Genomic DNA, 11,748 nt, shown 5'->3' on the forward strand with positions numbered 1-11,748 from the left:
CAGAAAGCACCCAATGTGCAGCGTCCTAGCCCAAGAAGTCATTACACCAGAAACTCTCGATGGCAAATCTTTAATGCAAGCTCCCATGTTACATAAGAGTTTTAAAAATTAAATGAAATGGATTTGCATATATAATTTGGGAATAATGAAACAAATTTCATAAGCTAAGAGTTTGAATTCAGGCAGATGTCTTTACTTACACCTGTCAGATTAGAAACAGGAAACTAATATTGGATAGAAGCAAATGCTGGAATAACTCCTGATGAGTAGGAGAGAAAGAATAAGAGAAGACTTAAAGATACACACACACACACACCACTTACAAAATAATAAAATAATGAAAAGGGAAAAAGCTTACTCTAGCATTTGGTCTAAGACAGACACATACATTTAGCTTTTTAAAAAAATTTACTTATTTTAACTGTTGTTCAAGTAGTTTTCTGTCTTTTACCACCATCCCAACTCACCCCCCCACCGCCCACAGTGCTCTCCACCTCCCTTCCATTTCCACCCCCCTTAGTTGTTGTCCATGTGTCTTTTATACTTGTTCCTATAAATCCTTCCCCTTTTCCCCTGAAATTCCCTCCTCTCTCCCCTCTGGTCCCTGTCAGCCTGTTCTCTATTTCAATGTCTTTGTTTTTATTTTGCTTGCTTGTTTGTTTTATTGTTTAGCTTCTGTTAAAGGTGAGATCATATGGTATTTGTTTTTCAACACCTGGCTTATTTCACTCAGCATAATGCTTTCCAGTTCCATCCATGCTGTTGCAAAGGGTAGGAGCTCCTTCTTTCTTTCTGCTGCGTAGAATTTCATTGTGTTTATGTACCATAATTTTTTGATCCATTTATTTACTGACGGGCACCCAGCTTGCTTCCAGTTCTTGGCTATTGTAAATTGTGCTGCTATGAACATTGGGGTGCATAGGTTCTTTTGGATTGGTGTTTTAGGGTTCTTAGGATATAATCCCAGCAGTGGAATTGCTGGGTCAAAAGGCAGGTCCATTTTTAGTTTTCTGAGAAAGTTCCATACTGTTTTCCATAATGGTTGTACCAGTCTGCAATCCCACCAACAGTGCACTAGGGTCCCCTTTTCCCCACAACCTCTCCAGCACTTGTGGTTTGTTTCTTTGTTTATGATGGCCATTCTGACTGGTGTGAAGTGGTATCTCATTATGGTTTTAATTCGCATCTCTCTGATAGCTAGCAATGTTCAGCATCTTTTCATGTGTCTCCGGATTCTCTGTATGTCCTCCTTGGAGAAGGGTCTGTTCAAGTCCTTTGCCCACTTTTTAATTGGGTTGCTTGTCTTCTTAGAGTGGAATCGTGTAAGTTCCTTGTATATTTCAGAGATTAAACCCTTGTCTGAGATATCATTGACAAATGTGTTTTCCCATATGGTTGGTTCTCTTTTAATTTTAATACTGTTTTCTTTAGTCTTGCAGAAGCTTTTTATTTTGATGAGATCCCATTTGTTTATTCTTTCCTTTATGTCCCTTGCTCTAGGGGACATATCAGTAAAAATGTTGCTATATGAAATATTTGAGATTTTCCTGTCTATGTTCTCCTCTAGGACTTGAATGGTATCACAGCTTATATTTAAGTCTTTTATGCACCTTGAATTTATTTTTGTGTATGGTGTAAGTTAGTGCTCGAATTTCATTTTTTTGCACATAGCTGTCCACTTCTCCCAACACCATTTGTTGAAGAGGCTATTTTTACTCCATTTTATGTCGTTGCTCCCTTTGTCAAGTATTAATTCACTATAGAGACTTGGGTTTATTTCTGGGCTCTCTGTTCTGTTCCATTGTTCTATATGCCTGTTTTTATGACAGTACCAGGCTGTTCTGATTACAGTGGCCTTGTAATACAGTTTAGTGTGGTATCAGGTATTGTGATCCCTCCTACTTTGTTCTTCTTTCTCAAAATTGCAGCTGCTATTCGGGGTTGCTTATGGTTGCATATAAATATATGAAAGACCTATAGCCAACATCATAGTCAATGGGCAAAAACTAAAAGCTTTTCCACTAAGATCAGGAAACAGAAGGTTGTCCATTTTTACCACTTCTATTCAATATAGTATTAGAAGTTTTAGCCACAGCAATCAGACAAGAAAAGGAAATAAAAGGCATCCAAGTTGGAAAGGAGGAAACAAATCTGTCATTGTTTGCAGATGATGTGATAGTGTACATGAAAAATCCTATAGACTCTACCCAAAAATTGCTGGACCTAATAAATGAATTTGGCAAAACAGCAGGTTACAAAGTCAATATCCAGAAATCAAAGGCATTTTTATACACTAACAATGAATCAGCAGAAGCAGAAATCAAGAAAAAAATCCCATTAGATATAGTAAAAACAAAAATAAAATATCTGGGAATAAACCTAACCAAGGAGGTAAAAGACCTGTATGCAGAAAACCACACAACACTGAAGAAAGAAATCAAGGAAGACACAAACAAATGGAAACATACACCATGTTCATGGATTGGAACACTTAACATCAACAAAATGTCCATACTACCCAAAGCAATTTACAGATTCAATGCAATACCTATTAAAGTACCAATGGCATATTTCACAGACATAGTACATTTAGCTTTTTGAAGAAAGGGTAGGAGTCCAGACAACTTATGACTTTTCAGAGGAGAAAGATGAAGACTGGTTTTGTTGAGTATGCACCAGCAAATTTGGTATACTGTTGGCATCTGCTCTGATTGTCAGTACTCATGCTATAATGGTCTTTATTTTTCGTATCACCTTGTCATCTGTGGAAAGGGTTCTCTAGACTCAGGTGGTAAGCTAGATTCATTCTGTTGAAGTGCTTTTATTGTTTCTCTCTCTGCAATCACCAGGGACAGGATAGAGTAACCAGAACTATCACCTAAATGGGTAGGAATCTCAAATACAAGAAGAGCAAACAGATGAGAATTGCCGTATATTTAAGGGAAACACTGCCACAAGAGCTGCCACACTCAACAAATGGAAATTCAAGCTCTGAGGAAATGGAAATTATATAGAAGAACAAATAAAATTTGTAAGAGGCATAATTAATATTTTCGTATTTAATGGATAATGCATCCATAAGAAGAAAAAATAGTCACCTAAAGGGAGGAAAAACCAGTTAGAGCTCTTGCAAATAAAAGCAGTCATAACCGATACAAAACATTTCAATTAATAAGTTAAATAGTTGACATGACAGCTGAAAACCAACCAACTCATTGTATTATAATGTAAAATAAAGTGAGTAGTTCACACAGAGAGCAATGCAAAAGCAATAAAGGGTTAGTTAGAAAGCGCATTAGCTCTCTATTGCTGCAGTAACAAATGACCACAAACTTAGTAGCTTAAAACAACCTGTACTTATTATGTTATAGTTCTGGAGGTCAGAATCCTAAAATCAAGGTGTCAGCCAGTCTGTGTTCCTTCTGGGAGCTCTAGAATAGACATGTTTCCTGCTTCTAGAGGACATGTGCATTCCCTAGCTTGCAGCCCTTTCTGTCTTCAAAATCAGCATCAGAGCATCTTGAGATCTTTCTTTCCCTTTGTCACATCTTTGACTCTGACAATACCGCCTCTGTCTTTTAAGAACCCTTGTGACTATGTTAGGTACACCCAGATGATATGGGAGCTCTCAGCCTGCTCTCTATGTAGGAGTCTGTCTTAATTTTGCTTGTTAGTTCATTTTTTTGTTAGATATTCCATACATGAGTGAAATCATATGGTATTTGTCTTCTTTAACAGGCTTATTTCACTTAGCGTAATGCTCTCCAGGTCCATCCATGCTGTTGCAAAGGGGTAAAATTTTCTTCTTGTTCATGGGCGAGTAGTATTCCACTGTGTAAATGTACCACAGCTTTTCAAAATTGTCTCAGGATTCTTAATTTTATAGCACCTATAAAGTCCCTTTTTCCATGTAAGGCCATATGTTTTCATATTTTGGGTACTACTACATGGTCCTTTTTTGGTGGGGAGGTGCTTTGTTCTATCTGCTACAGAAAATAAGAGAAAAACTTTAAAAGGACTAAAATATAAGTTTCAAATCCCCATATGCATGTAAGATGAATGCCCCAGGAAAGTAAGGAGAGGACAGATGGGAGAAAATGTTCAAATAAATTAGAGTAGAACATTTTCTAGACCAGAAGAAAGCATTATGTTTTTAAGTTGAAAGGACTGTGTGGTACTATGCAGAATGTATAAAAAGAGACTTGTAACTAGACACAAGGAAATGTCAGATTGCCAAGGATAGAGAAAAATGTCTAAAAGCTTTCAGGGATGGCAACTTAAATGCAAATGAGTGAAAATCAGATTGTCATCAACTTTTTATTAGGCAACTTTTTATTTGCTGGGTATATTAAACAATAGAATAGGGTCTTTGAAATTTTGAGACAGAATCATTTTAAACAAACAATTCTAATGCCAGTGAAGTAGCATTTATGACTGAGGCTAATGATATTTTTTAACATGCCAAAACATAGAACGTTTTCCAGCTGAAGAGTCCATTCGAAAGAAGCGCTTGAGGCCATAGTCTAGTAAAAACCAAAGGAAGTAAGAGAAACAGGAAAACAAGGAATGCTACGCAAGTAACACTGGAGAGCAAAGTTACCAGTAAAACTGCACAGTTTGAATAATTGGTGCATATGTTAAAAAAAAATCTAAGAATTAGACCACAGATGATTGCAATGTAGGTGCTGGCTGAGCTGGCGTGGGTAGGTTCGAAGTAAAGTGGAATGAAGCCATTTTTGTTGTTGTCCTTTGTTTTTGTCTTGCTGGGCATGAAAAGTATATTTTAACATAGTTTATTTTTACATTTTCTTGATTAAAATTTTAAAAATAAAATTTAAAACATTGGATGAATATTCTGTGTTAGTATATTTTGAGAGAGATTTCTCAATATGATGTTGGAAGGTATATATTTTCTTTAGTTTTTTAGAGGGCAATTTGGTAGTTTCTTTCAAATTTTATAACAAATATACACTTTGGCCTAGCAATTTATCTCTTGGAATCGATCCTCTGGAAGTATTTTTGTATCTGCCAGAAGGTTTTCAAGCATGTATATATGGTGTTATTCAAAACTGTAATAATTCAAAAGTAATCTAAACCTGTACATACAGTTAGATTAATTATGCATAACTATGTCATGGTTTTGAAAATCAAGTAGTTATAAATGCTTGCAGTCATTTTTTTTTTACTTTTTAATTGAATTTATTGGAATGACATTTGCTAATAAAATTATATAGGTTTGAGGCATGCAATTCTATGATACATCATTTGTAAATTGTATTATGTGTTCACCACCCATGTCAAGTCTCCTTCCATCACCATTTATCCCCACCATACCCTTTTCTACAAACCCATACCCGCTTTCCTTCTGGTAATCACCATCCTGTTGTCTGTATCTATGAGATCTTTATTTGTTTCATTTTGCTTAATCTCTTTATCTTTTTCACCCGTCTCCCCTCTGACAGCTGACTATCTGTTCTTTATCTATGAGTCTGCTTCTGTTCTGCTTGTTAGTTTATTTTGTTCATTAGATTCCATGTACCAGTGCAGTCTTTCTATAGTACTTGTCTTTCTCTGACTGGCTTATTTCACTTGGCATAGTGTTCTCCAGGTCCATCCACGCTGTTGTAAAGTGTAAGATTTCCTTCTTTCTTTTATAGCCAAGTAGTATTCCATTGAGTAAATGTACTACAGCTTTGTTATCCACTGATCTGCTGATAGACACTTGGATTGCTTCCAGATTTTGGCAACATGACCATATTTTTGAAGTAAAAAAGGAACAGAATTACAGGTATAATTCTATTTATTTTAAATGATCCTGAAAAAATATATTCACACATATATTGCCACAATGTTAACAATTATTATGTTTAGGGAGGAGGGTGTACTTGAGAGATTGGCTTTTATTTTCTACTTTTATTATTTTACAATTAGAATATTTATATATTATGCATGTTACTCAGATAACCATTTGGAATTCAAAAACATAATAGCAGAAATGATTGAAATCCCAAAGCTAAAAACAATTACTGTGAAGTTTGGTGAGTATCCATCCAGGATGTTTGAATTATTCATGAGTATGTAGATATATTTAATTTTCAACAATTGGAAGAATATATAATGCATTTAAAGTCATTTTAGGTGAAACTTTTTTTATTTTGACATACTTGTAGTCACATGCAGTTGTGAAAAAAACTACAGAGAACTCTCTTGTACACTTTACCTTGTTTACCCCAGTGGTAACATTGTAAATGTGCATGACATTGACACTGACATCAAGACAGAACGTTTCTGTGGCAGCAACACCTCACGTTGCCCTTATGTGGTCACGGTTACTACCTCCTGTCCTCCACTTCCTTCCAAATCCTGGCCACCACCAGCATGTTCACTATTCCTATAATTTTGTCACATTTAAAAATAATATCTTGTTTTTAAAGTACAGTCAAAATAGCATATTATAGTAGTTCAGGTGTATAATATAGTTATTAGATATTTATATAGTTCACAAAGTGATATTCCAATAAGTCTAGTATCCATCTAACACCATACTAGTTATTACATATTACATCCCCAAGACTATTTTTAAAACCATCAATTAACATATCATAATTCACTCTCCACCTCACCTCCTATCTGGGAACCATCAAAATATTCTCTGTATCTATGAGTTTGTTTCTGTTTTGTTTGTTTATTTTGTCTTTTAGATTCTGCGTGTAAGTGAAATCACATGATATTTGCCTTTCTCTGACTGACTTATTTTACTTTGTATAATAACCTTAAGGGCCATTCATGTCGTAACAGATGGCAAGATTTCAACCTCTTTTATGTCTGAGTAATACTCCATTGTATACACGTACCACCTCTTCTCCTGTTCACTCTTGTTGGACACAGGTTGCTTCCACATCTTGACTGTTGTCAAAAATGCTGTAGTGAACAGAGGGGTGAGCATGTATTTCTGAATTAGCATTTTGGGTTTTTTCAGTTAAATACCCGGAGGTGGATGTGCTTGGTTCTTCTTTGTCTCTTGTTACGGCCTTTGTTTTAAAGTCTGTTTTGTTTGATGTCAGTACTTATACTCCAGATTTGTAGTTGCTATTTCCATGAAATACCTTTTTCCATCCCTTTAATTCTAGTCTCTGTCTTTTTCTATTTCTCAGGTACTCTGTTTTCTTCTCACATCGCAGAGATGTGCACGTGATGAAAATTGGCATGTCTAAGTTGTTCTGGTCCGAGTGTGGGGTGTATGTGCGTGGCCTTGGCCTGGAAGGGCGTCTTGTCCAAGTTGGGGCCCACCTTGTGCTCTGAGCTGCCAGGACGGGCCCTGGCTGTCTGTGACCCTGAACTGGGATAAATGACTTGAAAAATAATTATCATACTTGTTTTTATTAATAGTTATTAAATGTATGTATAGCTCACATTTATTTCAATGTTTAATGTTAGAAGTACTCTGAGTTTTTACTTTGAAATCCGGTGACATTTTTGTGACCAGAAATATGCCATAGGAACTTTTTATATTAATTAGCCTGTAGTAAAAATTGTTTTGTTACTATGCCATTTTCCTGATCAAATAGAAATAACTCAAGAGGAGCAGGAAAGTTTATTGTATTTACCCACATTTTTGCTTGCTGTGCTCTTCCTTCTTGTCTGGTGTTCCAAGCTTTCTTTTTTCTTTTCCTGCCTGTGTAGAGGCCTGTGTAGAGAACTTCCCTCAGCCTTTTTTGGGGGATGGGTCTGGTGGTAACACATTTTGTTTTCCTTTATCTGAGCATGTGTTGATTTCACTGGTTATAAGGTTCTGGACGATCACTTCCTTTCTTCCAGCAATTCATAACCATTGCACCACAGTTTCTGATGAAAATCTGCTCTCATTCTGGTTTCCACAGTTTCTGATGAGAAACCATCTATCGTTCTATGTTTTTTTCCCTTTTAGATAAGGGGTCATTTCTCTTTCACTGCTTTCAAGATATGTATATTTGGTTTAGTTTCCATAAATTTGACTATGGGGGATCTTGGTGTGAATTTTCTTTGGTTTTGACTACTTGAGATTCATTCAGCTTCTTAAACTTATAGGTTTATATTTTTGGCTAAATTTGGGGATTTTCAGCCATTATTTCTTTAGGTACCTCTTTAGCCTTGCTTCTCCCCACCCCTCTTTGTTCTGGAACTCTGTCAGTAATTGTAAATTCTTTGTGAATTCAATGTTGGCATGAACTGATTTTTCTAAAATTCAGTTTCAGATTGTTCTGGTTCATGGTGTGATGAATAATTTTTTATTGAAACCTGGTCATTTTTATGTTATGTGGTATTACGTTGTATGTGTTTTATCTTATTCAAATCATCTTTTTTAACTGATTTTTTTTGGATATTGCTCCAGCAGGGAAAGGATGGTTTCACACCTCGTCATGCCCTTGTGCCAGGGGAAAGAGGGACTCAGATACCCCTCGTGGCCCCTGTTACTACACAATAATAGTGGTGTTCTTTCTTACTGCTGAGCAGGGTGGGACTTCTGGCTCCCCTGTGGTCTCTACTGACTCCTTGGTCACTCCTTGTTCCTAATGAGTGACTGAAAATTCTGAGTCTCTACTAGCTTCCTCTGATACCATTTTAGGGAGAGGGTGAGGGTGCTTTGTTACTGCTGGGTGGAGTTGGAGGCAGGCTCCCCACATGGTAGCTTTTATCATCACAGTGAATGGGCCTCTTTACTGGCTAGCAAGGATGGAAGGACCAGCTCTTTCCTTGGTCTTCTCTCATACTTGGTAGGTTATTGTAGTGCTTCATTATAGTCTGATGAGGCTAGAGGTCTAGAATTCCCATTCAAGTTTTTTCTGGAATGAGTACGAGTGAAATCAGAGGTTTTTTATGTGATGTTTGGTTAGAGGAGAACAGTTATTGTCTAAAAGTTTTGCTCTTGATTAGCTGTCCCTTTCCTGGTTCTTTGGCTAGAAAGAGTAGGTGTTTATTGGAGCCATTAATATTGTTGGATTGCTAACTTCTGCTCCAAATCTGAGATGAGGCAAAAAGAAAATCCAGAGAGCTCACCACTGTGTTGTTTCTCGGGTCCTGTTGTGCTAACCTGGTCTGCCTTCTTTTTCCACCTTTCACAGTCTTTGTATGTTAGTTTTATTTATAACGCACAGGGCTTTTAGTTATACTTAGTATGAGGAATAAGAAAAAATGTCTACTCCACCATTCTGGGAGCTAAAATGCTATAATAATTCCTGATAAATAAAAGGGAATTATTATCTTTCTGGCAAGATTGTTTTGTGTGTGAAGAATGTGGGGCAGGGGGGTATATCACTCAGTTTCCAGGTGAAGATTTTTCTGTATTTTACTTTATCTGTCCTGGCGTGGATGGGAGACAGCCGCCAGCATGGATTTTCCTTTTGCCACCTACTTTTACACTCAATAATATGTTGTGAAGATCTGTTTATTACAATGAATACTGATAGATATCATCATTTCAGTGGATAAATGTTATTCCATTGTTTGATTATTACCATAGTTTCCTGTTAACTAATCTGTTATTAGTATATATTTAGTGACATAAACAATGCTATGATGAGCATATATCTTAATATAGAGGCCACATTCTTTTGTCTATACTTTTAAAATCTAAAAAGTTATGCAAACCAAAAATATTTTGTTATGTTTGGTGCAAAAATTTTTTTCTTTTTGCAAAATCTGGTTAGAATTCACATAAAGCTATTTATAGACTTCATTTATCTAGTTTGATTTCAACACTTCATGTTGCTACAGAAACACTGAAATGCTTGATCACAGTTTGCTGCCCAGACTTTGCTGGGGGTTGTTACGAAACATGTGGCCCACGTACCTAATTACTCCCTAAGATCCAAATGTTTCAAATTCTAACACAACTGTTTCAAATCTTCTTAAGATAATGTCCCAAGGGAATGCTTATTAAATTTTGATTCAAATTGTTCAAACCGCAGTCCTAAAAATATTGTACTACGTGTTCCTAACAGAGCGTGAGACTACTTATCACTTCCTGACAGCACTGGGTATTGTCAGACAATAGTGTCCTTAACTTACATTTATTTTCGGTTGGATTATAAATGGAATCTATAAATGTACATTTCAGAAAAGTCTAGAACATAAAAAAAGTACAAAGAAGAACATTGAGAACACTTACAGTATCTCTTTTCAGAGGTAATAATCAATATTTTGACTTATTTTCATCATATCTATTTTTAAAATACAATACAAAATTGAAATCATGCTATATGTGATACACTTTTTCATTCCCTTTTTTCATTAGTCATGTATTAGTGAAAATTTTCTCTTTCTCTAAACATTCCTACAGGGCGTGATTTAAATGATTGTATAGTTTTTCTTTGAATGAATATACCATAATTTATGTAACTAATTCCTTATTGTTGGGCAAACATGACTGTTTCCAGACTTTCCCATTGTAATTACCTTGTAATAAAAGCAGTTATACATTTTCCAGAGTAAAAGAGTTCAAAAGAAGGCGGTTTGTCAAAGCCTGGTTTATATTTCTTCATACTAAAATTCCATCTTTTCCAAAGGTTTTCTAGTTTACTCTGATTATGATACTGTATTTTCATAAGAATGTGATTCAGAGTACAAACTGAAAGACATTAGTTTTGGTTCCTTTCTTCCTCACTTCCTTTTCTTCTTTCCCCTTTCTCTCCCTTTGTTCTTCCCCCCAGAAATGTTTAAATAAAAATAATTGATTCCTGTTTTTAAGAAGTTCAGACGAAGAAAGGGAGAGGAGGTAAGGCCTTCTGTTCTCATGACAACTCATCTTGGAATCAGGAAAAGCCACTCGGTCTTCTTGAGTCTTTACTCTCTCCAGCTATAAAGTGAAAAAGTTGAGTTAGTAGCTAAAGTTATTCAAAGCTCCTAAAATCTTATGTTTTCTTTTCTTTGGGCCATCCTGATGTCACTGAGGTGATGTCATCTCCATTTTTCTACTTTTTTCCCTGTTAATTTACACATTTTTTTGGCAGGTATTTTGTATCTTTGTTTTATTATTGTTTTAAATGTTTCTGGCAAGATTGTTTTGTGTGTGAAGAATGTGGGGCAGGGGGGTATATCACTCAGTTTCCAGGCGAAGATTTTTCTGTATTTTACTTTATCTGTCCTGGCGTGGATGGGAGACAGCCCCCAGCATGGATTTTCCTATGCTCTCTGTAAATACCTTACAGAATACAGATTGTGTGCCAGTTCTTTCTTGGTATAGCCATTTAGTCTCTCTGGGCCTCAGTTTTCTTCTCTGTAAAACAGAGAGAAAATTACCTCCCTCACAGGTTTTCCTTAACAGGTATATGAGATAATGAGCGGGAAAGTTCTTCCTGAAATACACAGAAGTCCTGCAAAGAGCTGAAACTGAGTAACAGGCTTAAGGGACCTCTCACCTCTAGAGGGCAGAGTGGAGGCATTGAGTTTGCCCATTCTATATTAAATCAGGTTGACTTGAGCTATTCCAAACTCTAACACCAGCATCTATTCCTTTCCCACCTTTGTTAATCCACCCTTCTGTTGCTACTTCCTTAAGCTCCAAGACCTCTTCTTTTAAGCTGTCAAAAGAAGCATTTTTGGCCACATGTTTGCAAATGTCTACCACCACTCCCCAAGCCAAACATCTGGCCAAACTGGAGGGCTTGGCTGTCATTGCTGACAAGTTAAGAGCCAGTACCATAAAACACTCTAGCATATGCCCGTGGGGCTCTTGGCATGTTTTGGAGGTCTGACATCAGGGACAGCCCG

This window comes from Sturnira hondurensis, unplaced genomic scaffold, assembly GCF_014824575.4.
Source record: "Sturnira hondurensis isolate 20B ecotype Veracruz unplaced genomic scaffold, ASM1482457v3 Scaffold0014584, whole genome shotgun sequence".
In the NCBI taxonomy this organism is placed as follows: domain Eukaryota; kingdom Metazoa; phylum Chordata; class Mammalia; order Chiroptera; family Phyllostomidae; genus Sturnira; species Sturnira hondurensis.